The following is a 21,023-nucleotide window of genomic DNA, read 5'->3' as shown; positions in this document are numbered from 1 at the left end:
AGATGGTGATTGAGAAGGTGTTTCCGAGAAAGGCATCTGACTCCTTTTTCAAATTCCTTGCTTTCCTGCAGCACTGGCACCCGCTCTCGAGGCAGCGTGATCGAGACCGACTCGGCTTGATGATGGATGCGCTTCTGGCGTCGGCGCGTCGACTTTCACCCTCGTAGTGCCGCTTTGCGGTCGCCACTAGGTGGCGTTTTTTTCTATTTCTTTTATGCTTTCTTGGGCTTGACTGTGCTGTGGCCACAGCCGTTGTTTGTCGAGTGTGGTTGAACTTGGATTGTATGGATCGTTGCTTTATTTATAAAGCGGGGCGAAAGACTATTTCGAGAGATTAATTTAAGTGCTTCGATCATGATGTTAAATGCTTGGTTAGCCAGTCGTTGGCTTCTGCCTCTAAGATAATTTCGTGAGTGTTTTCGAGGTTAGCTTCTTAGCTGAGATGTGTGCGCCCGGATCGGCTTGACCGAAAAACCAGGCAATTGGACTTGTAGGACCTAAACATAAGCTGTCAGAGAGCTTCATCAGCCGGGCATGCAACCTCAGGTAGGGTTCTTATAATCCAAGGACCTCCCTTTCTTACGGTCTTTAGTGGCTAGCCGTTTTTTCGTCTATGGTGTTGAGTGTGACGAGCACCTACGTGACATTAGTTTTGATGACTTATCGGAAGGCCGACTTCGTATTTTTGTCAACTCTATGTTTACCCTTTTCTTCTTCTGACCTGCTGATTGATTTTTGTGCGTTTGTGACAATCAGTTTTCGGCTGCTCCCACCTGAGGTACTTTACTGGGTCGAAACAATCATAGTGGTGCTTGAAAGTGCTAGTTATCGACTAGAGGGGGTGAATAGGTGATTTTTATGAAAGTCTTCAAGACATGAAATGTCTTCGAAGACTAGCAAGCAAACAACACCTACACAATATGCAGCGGAAGATGAACTACACTAGACAGGCTATAGTCAACGGAACATTTTAAGGTAAGCACGAGGACAATTAGCTGCTAGGTGGAGTATATCAGAATAGGAAGACAGTGTGAGCCAAATATGCAATCAGAGAGAATATCTTCACAGAGTAAGTCAAATAGGGCAAGCAAGCAATGACTTCACGAAGCTAAACAGAAAGTAAAGGGTGAAGTGATAGAACCAGTAGATTGACGAAGACAAGGATTTGGTTGACCAGTTCCAGTTGCAATTGCTATGACAACTGTACATCTGGTTAGAGAGGTTGTGATTGAACTCAGAAGACCGCGTCTTCACCTTATTCCCCTTGAGCCAAGGACACTTAGTCCTCGCCCAATCACTCTGGTAAGTCTTCAAGGTAGACTTCCAAACCTTCACAGACTTCGTTCACTAGTGATCCACAATGACTCTTGGATCCTCAGAATGCAACGCCTAACCGACTGGAAGATACACAGTCTTCAAGTGTAACAAGTCTTCAGATCACGCGGACAGAAATACTTCAGTGATGCTAAACACTCTTTGGGCTCTGGGTGTTTTGGGCTTTGTCCTCGCAAGGATTCTCTCTCAAAGGCTTCCGAGGTGGGTTGCTCTCAAACAACAAAAGTCGTGCACTTACTCTGAGCAACCACTGATTTATGGTGTAGGGGGTGGGCTATTTATAGCCAGGAGGCAACCTGACATGATATGTCCGAAATGATCCTGGGTCACTAAGGAACCGACACGTGTCCAACGGTCGGATTTCAAACACACTCGGCAGCTTGACTTGGGTTACAAGCAAAGCTGACTCATCCAACTCTGGATAAGATTTTCTCTCATTGTCTTCACTCGAAGACATATGATCTAGGTTGAGCATCACATCGGTTTTCTGACTTTGTTCACTGGGACCCCACTTGACAGTTCGGTGGTTCCTATGACTCAAGAAAGAAGAAAATGAAACTACAAAAAAACTATATCTTCGCACTACATTGTGTTCAAGTGAATGTCTTCACACGTCATTATCTTCAACGTGAATGTCTTCACGAACCATCATTGTCTTCATACATTTTTAGGGGTCATCTCTGATAGGTAAACCGAATCAATGAGGGACTTCTACCTGTGTTATCATGTGAATCTCACAAACATATTAGTCCCTCAACCACGTTTGTCATCAATACTTCAAAACCAACTAGGGGTGGCACTAGATGCACTTACAATCTCCCCCTTTTTGGTGATTGATGACAAACTGGTTGAAGTTTTCAACGGGGATATAAACATGTGAAAGATAAAGTACGTGGTCATTGGCTTCATGAAATTGAAAGGGCTCCCCCTAAAGATGTGCATATAAGTAATTTGCCTTTGAATGCAAATGCACATGGCAGGTTTTGCTTTGTGGAGATCTCTTTCAATTCATGAAGACAATTCATCATGCATACAAAAATGTATTGAAGATAATGACATGCACAATGAAAAATGGGCATGTGCAGAATGACTTCATGCGCATAAGATAGAAATTTAACCATGCAATCAAGGATAGCAGCTAATGTAGCAGACGTCCCATATGGACTTCAGTGTTACAACTCAAAACCAACATTTCTAGAACGAGAGTTGCAAAACTTAACAAAAATAAGCACCCGACCCATATAGACCCGCTCGAAGACTATCAACCCATATGTTTCTCCCCCTTTTGTGAGGAATGACCAAAAAGGAGTGAAGACATAGAGTGTCTAAGCGTTCCTCGGAGGAGTTGGTGAAGTTGTTGGGGCAGCCAGGTCGATGGTGGAGTTTGGTGGTGCAGTTGTGTAACGCCCCGGACACACTCGCCGGTGGTCGTTACTCCTGGCGGGATCTAGACTGGCCCCACAGATCAATACTAGTCTTTTCTGCGCACTTTGTCCTCACTCGTGCGCATCCGGGAGCAACTTCCCGGTCGGTCACCCATCCTGAAATTACTCCAAGCTGAGCACGCTTAACTTTGGAGTTCTTTCCGAATGGGCTCCCGGAAAAGAAGGCATTCCTTATTGATATCAGTAGTCTATCATCCCTATTAAACGATACTATCACATACACCCCCACTTAGAGGAACCGATGTCCTCGTTGGGCCACAAGAACGTTGATGTAGGGTAGAACCCTAGATGGCCGATCTTTCACGAAAGGAGCGGATCCCAACGAAGAACGTGATGAACACGAGGGGAAACACGAGAGAAATCACTCAACCAACAAGAATAGATCACACATGCGCTAGATCGATGAACACAAAGGTAAGATACAAAATCCAAAGTCAACAACGGACGATACAAACGGTAACCGGTTCTTCTCCGTGAGGAGGTCTTGATGGGGGTCTTCTCCGTGAGGAGGTCTTGAATCCAACGTGGATCGTCTCTGTAGAGGGGCCACGGTCTCTCTCGTGGAGTAGATCCGTATGGATGAGCAATGCTCTATCTCACATATGAGCTAAACCAATGCTAACCCTAGAAAGAGGGAGATGGGAGAGTATATATAGTCTAGGGGGGCGAAGAGGTACATGGGCTTCGGCCCTTCACTGTGCGCAGACAGGCGGAGCCGGATGTCCGGGCGTCGGGCTGGATGTCCGGGGCTTCAGGAGGTGCCGGATGTCCGGGCTGGGGGCCGGATGTCCGGGCTGGCGTGGAGGCGTTCTGTGCTCTCTGGATAGGCGGGGTCGGATGTCCGGGCGAGGAGGCCGGATTTCCGGGGCTTCGGGAGGAGCCGGATGTTCGGGCTAGGGGTCCGGATGTCCGGGCTGACGGCGAAAGCTTCTGTAGGTTCTGGTGCGTGGCGCCGGATTTCCGGGCTTCTGGCCGGATGTCCGGGCTCAGGCCGGATGTCCGGGCTGGGGCCGGATGTCCGGGGCCTGTAGATGTTGGGCGGATGGGCTGCTGCTGATGTGGGCGCTCCAGGGGCCGGATGTCCGGGGCCTGGAAGGTGAACTTGCCTTCTTCCGTTGGTTCTCTTCATCCGTGAACTGGCGGCTTGTCCGTCTTCACGTGCATCCTCGGGAGGTTCCTCTTGACACCTAATCATGCATAGCATATCGGACTTAGGTAGTAGCCATGTCTCGAGTGGATCATATGTGATATCACTAAGGAAGGAAGTCACCTCGTTCCCGAGAGCTCTAGCTCGTGCTCGTGTCATGGGTCCTCTTGGCTCTTGATGAGACGATGGTAGGTCCATGGGGATGATCGTAGGATGCTCCGCATCATCTCCCCTCCCTTGGGAAAGATCCGACCTCGGATCGAAATCCTCATCACCATGGTACGGGGAGAGATCTTTGATGTTGAAGATGTCGCTCACGGAGTACTTGTCGCGTGGGATGTCGATCTTGTATGCATTGTTGTTGTAGCGTGTAAGCACCTTGAAGGGTCCATCCGCTCGGGGTAGTAGCTTGGACTTGCGTTCCTTGGGGAAGCGATCCTTGCGAAGGTGTGGCCACACAAGATCTCCAACATTGAACATCATGGGCTGCTTGTTGACGTTGAGCTTGGTTGTGAGTCGTTGTACTTGGCGCTCGATGGTGTTTCTTGTATCTTCATGCATCTTCTTGAGGAAGTTGACTCGGGCAATCGCGTCCATGTTTGTGCGCTCTTGTAGCGGTAGAGGTAGAAGTCCAAAGGTGACAATGGTTGAAGCCATAGACGACCTCGAAGGGGGACTTGCCGGTAGTCGAATGTCTTGCACGATTGTAGGCGTACTCGGTGATGGGTAGGCACTCCTCCCACTCCTTGATGTTCTTCTTTATCAACACACATAGTAGAGTGGATAGCGTGCGGTTCGTCACCTCCGTTTGGCCGTCGGTTTGTGGATGGTATGCCGAAGAGAACAAAAGCTTGATTCCGAGCTTGGCGCACAAGGTCTTCCAAAAGTAACTCAAGAACTTGATGTCGCGGTCCGAGACAATCGTCTTTGGCACTCCATGAAGGTGCAAGATTTCCCTACAAAACAAATTTGCAACATGTGAAGCATCGTCTATCTTGTTGCAAGGAATGAAATGTGCCATTTTGGAGAATCGGTCCACAACAACAAAAACGGAATCCTTGCCATTTCGAGTTCTAGGCAAACCAAGCACAAAGTCCATGCTAATATCTTCGCATGGTTGATATGGAATTGGAAGTGGCATATAGAGGCCATGAGATTGGGCTTTAGACTTAGCTTTGCGACATGTAGAGCATCGGTTGGTGAAGCGATTGACGTTGCGAAACATCTTGGGCCAAAAGTAGTTCTTGGAAAGCGTAGCAAATGTCTTGTCACGTCCAAAATGTCCCATGAGTCCGCCTCCATGAGATTGCTGCAAAAGCAACAAGCGAAGAGAGGACTCGGGGATGCAAAGTTTGTTAGCTCTCATAAGATATCCATCTTTGATGTAGTATCGATCCCAAGAAGTATGCGTCAAACACTTGGCATAAGGAATAGCAAATGTGGGGTCATGCTCATACAAGTCTTTTATGTGCTCAAAACCAATGACATTCAATTCAAGTTGAGTGACAAGCATGCATATACGAGAAAGCGCATCCGCCACAACATTTTCCTTACCTTTAATATACTTGATGACATAAGGAAACGACTCAATAAACTCACTCCATTTAGCATGACGCTTGTTCAACTTAGTTTGACCCTTAAGGTATTTAAGCGTTTCATGGTCGGTATGGATGATGAACTCATGAGGGCGTAGGTAATGTTCCCATTCATGCAAAACTCGCACTAAAGCATATAGCTCTTTGTCATAGATGGGGTAATTGAGTTGCGCTCCGGAGAGTTTCTCACTAAAATAAGCAATTGGGCGCTTCTCTTGTGTTAACACACCTCCTATGCCATTACCACTAACATCGCAATGAATTTTGAAAGGTTTGTCAAAGTTGGGTAATGCAAGCACGGGAGCATGAGTAAGCAAATTCTTAAGCTCATTGAAAGCGATATCTTGGGATGTGCCCCAAACAAACGGTGCATTTTTCTTACTCAAAGCATGCAAAGGTGAAGCAATGGTGCTAAAATCCTTCACAAATCTACGGTAGAAACCGGATAAACCAAGAAAACTACGCACTTGTTGCAAATTGGTTGGTTGTGGCCAAGTTTTAATAGCATTGATTTTAGATTCATCAACATGAACACCCTTAGAAGATACTACGAAACCCAAGAAAACAAGCTTATCAACACCAAATAGGCATTTTTCCATATTAGCATAAAGTTGCTCTTTTTGAAGAGTTTGTAGCACGGTGTGAAGGTGGGTGACATGTTCTTTGAGAGATTTGCTAAACACAAGGATATCATCAAAGTAGACAACACCAAATTCACCAATATAAGGGCGAAACACGTAATGCATAAGACGCATGAAAGTACCGGTTGCTTCCGATAAACCCATAAGCATGACTAACCACTCATATAGACCAAACTTTGTTTTGAAAGCGGTTTTCCATTCATCACCCTCTTGTATGCGGATTTGATAGTAACCACTTTCAAGATCAATTTTGGAAAAGATAGTGGCACCGCAAAGTTCATCAAGCGTATCATCAAGGCGTGGAATGGGGTACCTATATCGAACGGTGATAGCATTGATAGGTCTACAATCGGAACACATGCGAAAACTACCGTCTCGTTTTGGCACAAGAATGACCGGTACGGCACAAGGACTCAAACTTTCACGCACATGTCCATGGTCTATGAGATTGTTTACTTGCCTTTGTATTTCTTTGGTTTCTTCGGGGTTGACGCGGTAGGGAGCTTTGTTTGGGAGCGGCGCTCCGGGGATGAGATCGATTCGGTGCTCAATGCCTCGTAGTGGAGGTAGACCCGGAGGTAGCTCATCGGGGAAAACGTCTTGGAATTCCTGCAATAAGAAGATAACACCAAAGGTAGATCGTGAGAGTTGTTAGTTTTTGGTGCCTCGTCCTTGCACAATAGGACATAGTGTAGGACACTTGATGGGTTCTCACACACTTCTCTCATCTCACGTTTGGTGGCAAATAGGACTAAGTTTTTCTTGTCGCTCATCGTGGAGGCACTCAATTTGGGCTTGTGGCGCTCACTCTCTTTTTGGTGGATCGCTCTCTCACTATTCTCTCCACGACGGGTGTTTTGCTTGTCGGCGAGCACTTGGCTTGGAGACATAGGACGTAGCACAAACTCTTTCCCTTTCATCTTGAAGCTATATTGATTTGTACGCCCATTGTGAATGACACCTCGGTCAAATTGCCATGGCCGTCCAAGAAGGAGGTGGCACACGGTCATCGGAAGGACATCACACTCCAAAGTGTCTTCATAGGCGCCGATCTTGAAAGAGACTTGTACCCTATGCTCGACTTGGATGGTGCCGGTGTCGCTTAGCCATTGAACCTTGTAGGGGTGCGGGTGCTTCAACTTGACCAATTGTAGTTTGGAGCATAGTTCTTCACTTGCTAAGTTATGGCAACTACCTCCATCGATGATGACCTTGACGGACCGTCCATTGATGCCGACCTTTGTGTGGAAGATATGGCATCTTTGATCTTCGTCTTGTTGATGTTGAAGAGTCAAGGCCTTGGAGACAACAAGAGCGGGACTTGAATCTTCATCACAAAAGACTTGATCATCTTCGTCTTCGTTGTTCACTTGTCGGTGCATGGCCACCTGCTCAAGGGCTTCCATTTCTCCTTCACTCATGGAGTCATAGGTTCCGTCGTCGTTGAGGATCATGGTGCGCTTGTTTGTGCACTCGAAGGACTTGTGGCCTCGGCCTCCGCATGTGAAACATTTGATGGAACTTGTCTTGATGGTCTCATCGGTTGGAGTAGATGATGATGAAGCTTTCGGCTTGAAGTTGCTTGTAGTAGGAGGACGACTTGAGCTGGTCGAAGTTTTCTTGTAACTTGACTTGTCGCCGTTGCTTGTAGATGGCTTGGTTGAGGTAGAAGGTGTTGGAGTCGTTGAAGCTTGATTGTTGGAGAGGCCATATGACTTGGATGAGAACTTGGCATACTTGAAGTCGTCTTGTACTTGCCGTTCCGCTTTGGTAGCTTGGTGCACTAGCTCGATGAGATTCGAGTATGGTTGGAAGTCGGCAATCTTCTTGATAGGGTGATTGAGTCCATTCAAGAAACGTGCCATAGTTTGCTCATCATCTTCTTTGACATTGGCTCGTATCATGGCAATCTCCATTTCCTTGTAGTACTCTTCAACGCTCTTGGTTCCTTGCTTGAGTTGTTGGAGTTTCTTGAAGAGGTCGCGGTTGTAGTAGTTTGGCACGAATCGTGCTCTCATGACATCCTTCATTTGTGCCCAAGTGGTGATGGGTGGTTCACCTCTTGCCGCTCGGCGCTCAATGACTTGTTCCCACCAAATGAGGACTTAGTCTTGGAATTCAAGGGATGCCATTGCGATCTTCTTCTCTTCTTCGTAGTTGTGCAAGCGGAAGATTTTGTCAACGTTCAATGCCCATGATATGTACTCTTCGGGGTCATTGCTTCCGGTAAACTTGGGCATGGTGAACTTTAGCTTGCCATATCGTTGCTCTTCATTGTGTTGGGGTCGGGGATGATGACGCCCATGTCGGTGATGATTGGCAATCTCATGTTGCTCTTGGCGAGGAGGGTTGTCTTCCTCAAGTTGCTCTTGGCGAGGAGGGTTGTCGACCTCATGTTGCTCTTGATGGACTTGACATTCTTGTCTCGCTTGAGGAGAAACTTCTCTATCTTGACGAGGAGCTTGTCGATCTTGACGAGGGGCTTGACGATGCACACGTCCTTGGGAAATCCTTTCTTGAGCTTCGTCGCGAAGTGCTTCTTGATGTAGTCAAGCTTGTCGGCTTCGATTGGCTACGACACGACTTGAATCTTGAAGGGCACGTTGCGCCTCAAGTTCTTGAGCTTCACGTAGTTGTTGTTCTTGACGTTGCGCCTCGGCATCTTGTGCATCTTGATGTTGTCGCGCTCGCTCCTCTTGTTCTTGTTGTCGTTGGCGTTGCCGTTCTTGTGCTTGTGCGAAAGCAGCTTGGTTGTGACGATGTCGATGCTCTTGAGAGTCGGTTTCGTGTAGAGGATTGCGGTTAGCTTGACGGTCTTGACGCGCGGCACGACGAAGAGTGTTTGATGTCGGTGTACTTGAACCGGAGATGGTGTCGTCGTAGTGTCGACTTGAGCGGCTCCGTCTTGACGAGGACGAAGTTGTAGAAGAGCGGACCATCATGGTTCGGATATCTTCTTTGAGGGAACTCATGGATGTGTCAAAGTAGTCTCTTGTACGTTGCTCAGATTGTCGTAGATCGGTGGCGAGGTTGTCGATGCGATCGCCCAAAGCAAGTTGTTCTTGATGCAAAGCTCGGTGTGCACCAAATAGTTGAGTGTTGGTGACGTAGGATGACATGTCGTCGTCTTGCTCCAAGAAGAGTGGATTGGTAGAAGTACTTGGCCTATCCATCATTCCAAACAAAAATATGTGAGTGGGAGAAAGAGAAAAACCAATACCAAATGTACCTTGACCGCTGTTGAAAATGGATCAAAGATCACTCCAATGTGTAGCAAGGAAATAGCACAATTGGTACCAATTCTTGTCGGTTCTCACACCTACACAAGTAAAAGCTTATGGTGGAGCTTGGTTAGGATGGTGGCACAAAATTTGATGCAATTGTAAGTGAGACTCAATAATGTTGGAAAAGATTCACAAATTTGCAAATGCAACAAGTAGACCAATAGCAAGATATGGTACATGGAAACACACACGCAAATAGATAATGTGGGGTTGTGCAACCAAGGGTGAGCCAAAATGTGGAATCCACCAAGATGCTCTTGTTGCACAACACTAGAGAGACGCTAGCACGATTGCACCATAGGCGGATACGAACTTGTGCACAACCTACTAAGCAAAAATGCAACGACTTCTATCCCAAGTATGCTATATGTATGATGTTCCTATGCTTTGATCCAAGATGATCGAGTATGACAATCTTAATGATGTATGGTGCTATGGTTCTTGCTTATAAGCTCTTTGCTTATCTTTCTCCTTTTTGCTTAAAAGCTTGTTTGGCTCTTTGTTGTTTGAGCTCTTTTCTCATGCAATGCTTCACGAACCAAGATAGCAATTGTGTATGCGAAGACAACTTTGTGACACAAGAGATGATACCAAGATATGCAACTCAATGATGGTATGTATGCTATGGGAAGTATGAACACTAATGTGCACAAGTCACGTTGCCGGCAATACTCAAAGGCTAGTCTCGATGGGTAAGCTATGCAAAAGTAAGGCTATGGGGTATCAATGCAAATGCAAGAGAGTATGATGATATCACGATACCAAGATGATATGAAAGTGAAAGTGATACCGAAGTGATGTAGCCGTTCGTAGTAGTCCTTGGCGAAGATGAGCGGTGGTGATGTTGATGCCGAACCGTACCTAGATAGCCGAAACACAATAGGACACGGAAACCACAACTCAAATTCTCAAAGCAAAATGGGTCAAAATTGTCGGGGTTGGTAGCGGAAAAGGCTATGGTGGTGCTATGCGGAAGTGGTGGAGGTATGCGGAAGTGTATGTGGGCACCGGGAATTTTTTTGGCAAGAGTTAGGCGGTGAACGGAGTGGAGGATGGAAGTGTTGCTGTCAGGGGCCGGATGTCCGGGCTGATGGCCGGATGTCCGGGCTCGGGATCCGAAGAACACCGCGTGGAGAGTTCAAATCCGGGGCAAAATTCGGAAGATTTTGTGGATGGAAATTGGGGAAAAGATGGGGAAAAGCTAGATCTACCTGCAACACACGAAATCCGCGGATCAAATCGAACAAAACTTCATCACACCAACAAATGCTATTTTTGTGGGGGAATTTTTGGATTAGGACGAAAGACAACAAAATCAAGCTCGAAAACAAAGAGAGGGGGCTCCAAAATCGTGATCAACGTGGCTCATGATACCAAGATGATGCAGGGTAGAACCCTAGATGCCCGATCTTTCACGAAAGGAGCGGATCCCAACGAAGAACGTGATGAACACGAGGGGAAACACGAGGGAAACACGAGAGAAATCACTCAACCAACAAGAATAGATCACACATGCGCTAGATCGATGAACACAAAGGTAAGATACAAGATCCAAAGTCAACAACGGACGATACAAACGGTAACCGATTCTTCTCCGTGAGGAGGTCTTGATGTGGGTCTTCTCCGTGAGGTCTTGAATCCAACGTGGATCGTCTCCGTAGAGGGGCCGCGGTCTCTCTCGTGGAGTAGATCCGTATGGATGAGCAATGCTCTATCTCACATATGAGCTAAACCAATGCTAACCCTAGAAAGAGGGAGATGGGAGAGTATATATAGTCTAGGGGGCGAAGAGGTACATGGGCTTCGACCCTTCACTGTGCGCAGACAGGCGGAGCCGGATGTCCGGGCGTCGGGCTGGATGTCCGGGGCTTCAGGAGGTGCCGGATGTCCGGGCTGGGGGCCGGATGTCCGGGCTGGCGTGGAGGCGTTCTGTGCTCTCTGGATAGGCGGGGCCGGATGTCCGGGCGAGGAGGCCGGATTTCCGGGGCTTCGGGAGGAGCCGGATGTCCGGGCTAGGGGTCCGGATGTCCGGGCTGACGGCGAAAGGTTCTGTAGGTTCTGGTGCGTGGCGCCGGATTTCCGGGCTTCTGGCCGGATGTCCGGGCTGGGGCCGGATGTCCGGGGCCTGTAGATGTTGGGCGGCTGGGCTGCTGCTGATGTGGGCGCTCCAGGGGACGGATGTCCGGGGCCTGGAAGGTGAACTTGCCTTCTTCCGTTGGTTCTCTTCATCCGTGAACTGGCGGCTTGTCCGTCTTCACGTGCATCCTCGGGAGGTTCCTCTTGACACCTAATCATGCATAGCATATCCGACTTAGGTAGTAGCCATGTCTCGAGTGGATCATATGTGATATCACTAAGGAAGGAAGTCACCTCGTTCCCGAGAGCTCTAGCTCGTGCTCGTGTCATGGGTCCTCTTGGCTCTTGATGAGACGATGGTAGGTCCATGGGGATGATCGTAGGATGCTCCGCATCAAACGTTCCCTCTTGGTACATACGTCTGTGCATCCAGTTTAGTACATGTGCCATGCCATGTGCCACGACGGGTCACAAACATCATGAACAACATGACCGCACACCTGTCTGCAAACATCCATGTAACCGCGAGGGTCGGCTCTGATACCAACTTTTCACGCCCTGGACACACCCGTCGGTGGTCGTTACTCCTGGCGGGATCTAGACTGGCCCCACAGATCAATACTAGTCTTTTCTGCGCACTTTGTCCTCACTCGTGCGCACCCGGGAGCAACTTCCCGGTCGGTCACCCATCCTGAAATTACTCCAAGCTGAGCACGCTTATCTTTGGAGTTCTTTTCGAATGGGCTCCCGAAAAAGAAGGAATTCCTTATTGATATGAGTAGTCTATCATCCCTATTAAGCCAGGCTATCACAAGTTGGGCTAATGCAGCATCTTGATGCAGTGAAGCCATAGCTGGTGAAGTGGTGTCGTCCTCCTCATCAATGACTCGAGCAACAACAGTTGGAGCTGAATATGAGTAGTCAGAATCTTCAATAGATGGTGTGGGACGCCAACTTGTTGATTGTGGAGGCCTGGAGTCAAACTTGAATCTTTTAGTGAAGCCATCTGCAGTGAGTTCATCTTCAGAATAGAGCAGAGTGAGGCTCTTCTAGGCACGCCGACAGGCTTCATGAGCAACAAAAAAATTCTTGGTGGAGAGGTTACGAATGTGATTGACATCCACTAGAAGACTTTGCATCTGATGCTTCATCCAGTCATGATGCCTATCCTGCTTTTGATGAAGAGAAACAAGAAGTTCTCTGTCATTTAGAACACGAGCATGCTTCAGAGGCCTTTGAGGTACTGTGCTGGCTGTTCAATCTGTGTTGGCATGATGAAGCAGCCTGAGCTGACCGACGAGGGGACCAGCAACAATAGTATTGGAATTTGGCACATGAATGGCTTCAATGGGTGCTGAAAAGCTTTGGAAGGCATCATACTTCGCGAATGGGTTCCTTGGCAGGTTCTGGATAGATGGCTTGATGAGACATATCAACTTCATGGAAGAAGACAACGTGATTGCGCGCTGAAGCTTGATAGTTGGTTGAAGAGCGAAACTTAATCATCCACATGATCCATGGTGCATAGAACTTCTGGCCAAATAGATCAATGCATGAAGCCGCCAACTGCGTGATGAAAAAGTCATGAGTGTTGAAGCGGATGCCATTGAGAATGTAGAAGACAATTGTCTTCATTGTGCCTTCGATCTTTGCATGAGGAGAGTGCCCTTTAATTGCCCACAGAGTATGCCGCACAATTTGGTAGATGGTGCGAGGCAAATACTCGAGGTCATTGATGAAGAAGTGTGTTGGTTACTCAGCATCTCCAGGCAATGGCTTCATCATGCTCAGCATTTGGCTCATGTTGGGCTCTGGCTTCTGGAAGATGCTCTTACTTTCCTTCTCATACAGCAGACAACCTGGCTCATAAAGATCACCAGGAGTGGGCAGGGAAGTAAGCTCGATGAAATCCTGAGCTTTGGCTTCATGATGAATGTCTCCTGTCATCCGCTCAAGGACCCATGTCTTTGGATCCCTCTTGTAGGCTGATATGTGCAGAGTGGCATAAAATTGGTGCAGAAGCTCTTCATTCCAGTGCTCCTTGTCGACGACAAATGGGAGCAAGCCAACATCTCCGAAGCAGTCAAGGGCTTCTTCTAGGCATGGTCGTCCAGCCATAGCATCACAACAGAGGCGCTTGTGCGGGAAAATCCGATCTTGGTTGATAGAGGCGGGGCGTCCCGATCTTTCGGTGAGATGATAACTATCGATTTGGTGGAGATGACTTTGACGATCCGACTACAAACGTGCATGGCGTTGCGCCTTAGCAATCGCTAAACCAACTCCGAGAGGTTATTGACCACGCCGGAGCACGATCAACCTGACCACGAAGGTCTATTCCTGCAAGCAATCGAAGAACAAGCAAGAATATGATAAAGCAATCTGAATATTGCGAATATATATGAAGTATTGATAAAGGTGGGGATCCGGAAGCGGTCTTGGTCTGGTCGTTGGACAAAAGGATGAATAGATCTAACTTTTTTGTGGCTTTTTCTTGGACAATAGGTAAGAAAATAAATCTAATCTAGGGGAAACTGGAAATTCTCACCGAGCAACCTGAAAACTGATACCACTTGATAGAGGCGAGGGTGTCCCGATCTTTCGATGAGATGATAACTATCGATTTGGTGGAGTCAACTTTGACGATCCGACTACAAACGTGCATGACGTTGTGCCTTAGCAATCACTAAACCAATCCCCGGGAGGTTACCGACGATGGCGGAAGCATGATCAGCCTGACCATGAAGGTCTATTCCTGCATGCAATCGAAAAACAAGCAAGAATATGATAAAGCAATCTGAATATTGCGAATATATATGAAGTATTGATAATGGTGGGGATCCGTAAGCGGTCTTGGTCTGGTCGTTGGACACAAACGATGTACACGAAGTTGCAATGGCTAACTTTTAACTAAACAAATCCCAAGAAAAAAGCTACTAGACGGATCTACTTATATAGGAGCAAGGGGTGGCGGCCAAGGAGGTGGGAGGACGTCCTAAGGCAGCCTAAAACCAACCCTAGGTCGTACAAGGCTCATGGGCCCAAGTGGAGGTGACGCAACACCTTTGGACTTGTTGTTTGACTCGGATTCTGCTGCAGCGTCAGACTGTTTTGTCCATATCTCAACGCTCCGGACGAATTTCAAGGTGAATCCAATTGGTTGGAAAGAGGACGAAATCTACTTTCCAACAAAAAAAGAATCACCCAATTCGGAGTCCGTATGAAAAAGTTGTTGGCGTTTTGAGTCAGGTATGTCTGTGAAGTCCGAATCTGAATCCAGAACGTGAGAGACTTGGACTCTATTTTCTCTTGGCCCAAAAGTGACGTGACAGGACTTTTTGAATAGAACCTAAACTTCTCCTTTTCCCCTATCTTCATATGTGGATTGTACAAATGTCCCATACACCTGCAAATAGACAAAACACAAAAGTGTGTGAAGTATTTTTGTTCTGGATAACATAAATAGATTATTGAATATTTGCACTAGAAATCACCTGACAAATATGCATGTATGCAATATTTTTGGTCGTATCCAAGGTAGTCATGTCCTCATCAGCTCCGGCGAGAGCTCAGACCTGTCTCCGCCGACGTACACCACCATGGCATTTTGGAGCCTCCCCTCGAGCTCAGCTATGGCCCTTGACCTTCTGACGACGCAAAGCTCGGCCGGCGCCATCTCTAGATCGGCCGCGACCACCAACCGCGGATGCGCCAGACGGGGCCAGGCCGCTGGCGCTGTGACACCCAAAGGCGACGACAAGGGGCGGCAGAGTGCGCGGCGCCGACGGGCTCGGCCTTGACGGGCCCGGGCACGCCTCCACACGCGCACCCGAAGCTCCTCTGGCCACCTTGGAAGTGGCATCGCGCCGGAGCTCCTCCACTGGCGACGGGCTGCGCGGCCTCTTGCACTGGCTGGCGACGTGCCCAGACAGACCGCAGCGGAGGCACACCACCTTGTTCGTGCAATCCTTTAGGAAGTGCCCTTTCTCTAGGCACTTGAAGCATCTGTCCCGCATCTTCGACGAGACCTCCTTGCGGCCAGGCGAAGGGCGTCGCGGAACCTCCACCGGCGGCTGCTCCTCGAGGTGACGCTTCCAGAGAGACCTCTTCGAGGCGGGTGCTTCCTGCCATGGCGAGATCCTCCATGACGGGCCACCCGCGAGTCCCTCCTCAGGCCCCACCGCAGGGACTCCGCCCCCGTCCGAGCTCTCCGACGCCGACGAGAGGCCCAGGCCAGAGACGGCCGACCGCTCTCCCTGGAAGGACAAGGTGACGGAACACGGGATAGAAGCCATGGCGCACGCCGAAGAGAAGGATCTGCGAGGGGACAGGCGCACCGCACGTGGAGGAGGAGGGAGGGTGGCCGCCGGAGCCAGAGCCGCTGGCGGCGGAAGGGTGGACGCCGGCGTCGGAGTGACGCACGGCGGGGCGGCTCTCGCTCTCGCGCTCTCTCGCTCGCGCTCCTGGCGAATCTCCTCTGAATTTTTCACATTCCAGTGAATTTAAACAATTCTGTTTCTGGAAGCCAAAGTTTTTGTTTTTGCACAGATTAAAGTTAACTATCATCCACACTATCCCAAAGGCTTTACTTGGCACTTTATTGAAACAAAAGCAATAAAACATGATTACTACAGTAGCTTAATCATGTGAACACACAAAAACATTAGGTGAAACTGTTGGGTTGTCTTCCAACAAGCACTTTTCTTTAATGCCTTTTTAGCTAGGCATGATGATTTCAGTGATGCTCGCAAAAATGATAAGAATTGAAATACAAAGAGAGCATCATGAAGCATATGACTAGCACATTTAAGTCTAACCCACTTCCTATGCATAGGGATTTTGTGAGCAAACAATTTATGGGAACAAGAATCAACTAGCATAGGAAGGCAAAACAAGCAAGACTTCAAGATTTTCAACACAGAGAGAGGAAATTTGATATTATTGCAATTCCTACAAGCATAAGTTCCTCCCTCATAATAATTTTCAGTAGCATCACGAAGAAATTCAACAATATAACCATCACACAAAGCATTCTTTTCATGACACAAAAGCATAGAAAACTTATAACTCTCCACATAAGCAAATTTCTTCTTATGAATAGTAGTGGGAGCAAACTCAATAAAATAACTATCGTGAGAGTGAAAATTAAAATCATGATGACAAGTTTCATGGTTATCATTATTCTTTATAGGATAAATTTTATCACCATAATCATCATAGATAGCAACTTTGTTATCATAGTCAATTGAAGCCTCATCCAAGATGGTGGATTCATCACTAAATAAAGTCATGACCACTCCAAATCCACTTTCATCATTATAATCATCATAAATAGGAGGCATGAAATCATTATAACAAATTTGCACATCAAATCTTGGGGGACTAAAAGTATCATCTTCATCAAACATAACATCCCCAAGCTTATGGCTCTCCATATCATTAGCATCAGGGATATTCAAAGAATTCATACTAACAACATTGCAATCATGCTCATCATTTATACCAAACATTCTATTGAATTCTTCTTCTATCAACTGAGCACAATTTTCCTTTCCATCATTTTCACAAAATACATTATAAAGATGAATAATATGATGCAACCTCAATTCCAATTTCTTGTACTTTTCTTTTATAAACCAAACTAGTGATAAAACAAGAAACTAAAAGATTCAATTGCAAGATCTAAAGATATACGTTCAAGCACTCACCACCCCGACAACGGCGCCAAAAAAGAGCTTCGTAGACGGGGTGTGAGTGCCGCTTACCTAACCTCCCTAACAACGACGCCGGAAAAGAACTTGATGTCTACTACACAACTTTATTCTTGTAGACACGTGTTGGGCCTCCAAGCGCAGAGTTTTGTAGGACAGTAGCAATTTTCCCTCAAGTGAATGACCTAAGGTTTATCAATCCGTGGGAGGCGTTGGATGAAGATAGTCTCTCTCAAACAACCCTGCAACCAAATAATAAAAAGTCACTTGTGTTTCCAACACACCAAATACAATGGTAATTTGTATAGGTGCACTAGTTTGGCAAAGAGATGGTGATACAAGTGTAATATGGATAGTAGATATTGGTTTTTGTAGTAGGAACAATAAAAGCAGCAAGGTATCAATTGATAAAACGAAGCACAAACGGTATTGAAATGCTTTAAAATGAGGCCTAGGGTTCGTACTTTCACTAGTGCAACCTCCCAACAATGCTAATATAATTGGATCATATAACCATCCCTCAACGTGCGATGAAGAATCACTCCAAAGTTCCTATCTAGCGGAGAACATAAGAAGAAAACGTTTGTAGGGTACAAAACCACCTCGAAGCTATTCTTTCTGATCGATCTATCCAAGAGTTCGTACTAAAATAACACCAAATAATTTCAGATTTATAATACTCAATCGAACACAAAGAACCTCAAAGAGTGCCCCAAGATTTCTACCAGAGAAACAAAGGCAAGAACGTGCATCAACCCCTATGCGTAGATTACCCCAATGTCACCTCGGGAATCCGCGAGTTGAGTGCCAAGACATATATCAAGTGAATCAAAATAATACCCCATTGTCACCACGGGTATTCATATGCAAGACATATATCAAGTGCTCTCAAATCCATAAAATTATTCAATCCTATAAAATGAAATCTCAAAGGGAAAACTCAATTCATCACAACAAGATAGAGAGGGGAAAACACCATATGATCTCACTATACTAACAAAGCCCGCGATACATCAAGATTGTGACATCTCAAGAACACGAGAGAGAGAGAGAGATTAAACACATAGCTACTGGTACAAACCCTCAACCCCGAGGGTGGACTACTCCCTCCTCATCATGGTGGCCGTCGAGATGATGAAGATGGCCACCGGTGATGATTCCCCCCTCCGGCAGAGTGCCGGAACGTGGTCTAGATTGGTTTCTTGTGGCTACAGAGCCTTGTGGCGGCAGAACTTCTGATCTAGGGTTAACCCAAGGGTTTTTGGAATATTTGGGAATTTATAGGGCAAAGAGGGGGTGTGGGAGGCCACCGAGGTGGGCACGACCCACATGGGCGCGCCTGGGCCCCCAGGCACGCCCTGGTGGGTTGTGCCCCCCTCGGGGCACCCCCTAGGTGCTTCCCTGGCCCACTGGATGTTTTCTAGTCCATAAAAAATCCACAAAAAGTTTCGCGGTGTTTGGACTCCGTTTGATATTCATTTCATGTGATGTAAAAAACAAGCAAAAAACAGCAACTGGCACTGGGCAATAGGTTAGTCCCATTAAATGATATGAAGTTGCTATAAAATGATTGTAAAACATCCAAGATGGTTTCTTATAATAGGCAAAGCATTCTTGAGGGTACATGGGAATTTCATCTAGCCACTTTCATCATGTTGGTTCGATTTGTGTTCGCTACTTCGATAATTTGATATGTGGGTGGATCGGTGCCTAGGTGATGTTCTTAATTGAACAAACCTCCTACTTATTATTAAACCCCTCGCAAGCATCCGCAACTACGAGAAAAGTATTAAGATAAAATCTAACCATAGCATTAAACTTTTGGATTCAAATCGGTCCCTTACGAATTAGCGCATAAACTAGGGTTTAAGCTTCTGTCACTCTAGCAACCCATCTAATAACTACTCCATAATGCATCCCCTTAGGCCCGAATATGGTGAAGTGTCATCTAGTCGACGTTCACATGACACCATTAAGGGAATCACAACATACATATCATCAAAATATCGAACACATATCAAGTTCACATGATTACTTGCAACAAGATTTTTCCCGTGACCTCAAGAACAAAAATAACTACTCACAAATGATAATCATGCTCAAGATCATAGAGGTATTAAATAGCATAATGGATCTGAAATAGAATCTTCCACCAAATAAACCATATAGTAATCAACTACAAGATGTAACCAACACTACTAGTCACCCACAGGTACCAATCTGAGGTTCCGGTACAAAGATTGAACATAAGAGATGAACTAGGGTTTGAGAGGAGACGGTGCTGTTGAACATGTTGATGAAGATTTCCCTTCCCAAGATGAGAGGATTGTTGGTGATGACAATGATGATGATTTCCTCCTCCGGAAGGGAAGTCCCCCCGGCGGAATCGCTCCGCCAGAGGGCAAAAGTGCTCCTGCCCAAGTTCCGCCTCGCGACGGCGGCACTTCATCCCGAAAGTCCTCCCCTTATTTTTTTTCTAGGTCAAAATGACTTATATACCACCGAGGTGGGTTCTGCCCACCTAGTGGGCCTCCTCCAGTAGTTATTTGCTCCAGTATTTTTCTTTTATTCCAAAATAATTCTACGTGAACTTTCAGCTCATTTGGAGATGTGCAGAATAGGTAACTCTGACGTAGCTTTTCCAGGTCCAGAATTTCAGCTGTCGGATTCTCCCTCTTTGTGTAAACCTTGCATATTATGAGAGAAAATGCATTAGAATTACTCCAAAAAGCATTATTATGCATAAAAACATAGTAAATAACAGTAGGTAAACATGTTGCAAAATGGACGTATCACCCATATGCTTACCATAGACCATTTGTTGAGCTCTTGATGCATGCTTGCTATGACCATGAGGTAGATGCTTATTCTCTTGACACACGTATTTGCATCACTACCTCACATTTACATGCTTGCTTCCATGATGACCTTGAGTGTGCTCAATTTATGTGCATACATGTCATGTCACAATCCTTTGTCACACCATATGCTATGCTGGATGACCACACTTGTTGGGTGAATCACCACTTGAATGATTGGTTTTGCACTAACGCTAACCAATTTTTTATCCAAGTGTTTGTTGTCCTTTCTCTTTTTGAAGGAGTCACTAGATGGTGCGACATTGGAGTGTGCCTATTTCGAGCTTGAAGATGACGAGTACTTGGTGATCGTCCACTTCTACACGACGAAGCCATCTTTTTCACATGCTGATTTCGTTTTCGATCCGAGGTCGGATCTTTCTCAAGGGGGGAGATGATGCGGAGCATCCTACAGACATGACCATGTCAAGAGCCTGTTTGACAAGTGACACGTGCAGCATCTATTTCAGATACATAAAGGTGAATCATCTCCTTTACACGTGCTCACTTGAACCCTTCGAGGATGGTATACTACTTGACATTCCTCTCATGTGCATGCATAGGTATTGCCGGGACTTCACGCACGACGACGAGGATTGCGAGTGCCAAGGAACACCTACACCATCCGCGAGGAAAGCGTGGAAGCGGAGACGGAAGAAATGGAGCTGCTAAAAGCTACAACCACCGGACGACTGAACACCATCGGATATCTGGTATTTGACGCAAACCAGATGGTGACAAGAAATATAACCAACTAGCGGCCAGACGACCGACGACCACCAGACGTTCGACAAGTACCAGCGACCGGATGACCAATGCCGAATGGATATCTGGTGCTACATGTCCAGAAGCCAATTGCCGGAAGTCTAATGCCCTTCGGACGTCCGGACTACCGCGAGCGACCATACGTCCGGTAACCACCGGACGTCCA

Source organism: Aegilops tauschii, chromosome 5 (assembly GCF_002575655.3).
Source record: "Aegilops tauschii subsp. strangulata cultivar AL8/78 chromosome 5, Aet v6.0, whole genome shotgun sequence".
In the NCBI taxonomy this organism is placed as follows: Eukaryota; Viridiplantae; Streptophyta; class Magnoliopsida; order Poales; family Poaceae; genus Aegilops; species Aegilops tauschii.
This window is presented reverse-complemented; position numbering follows the sequence as displayed.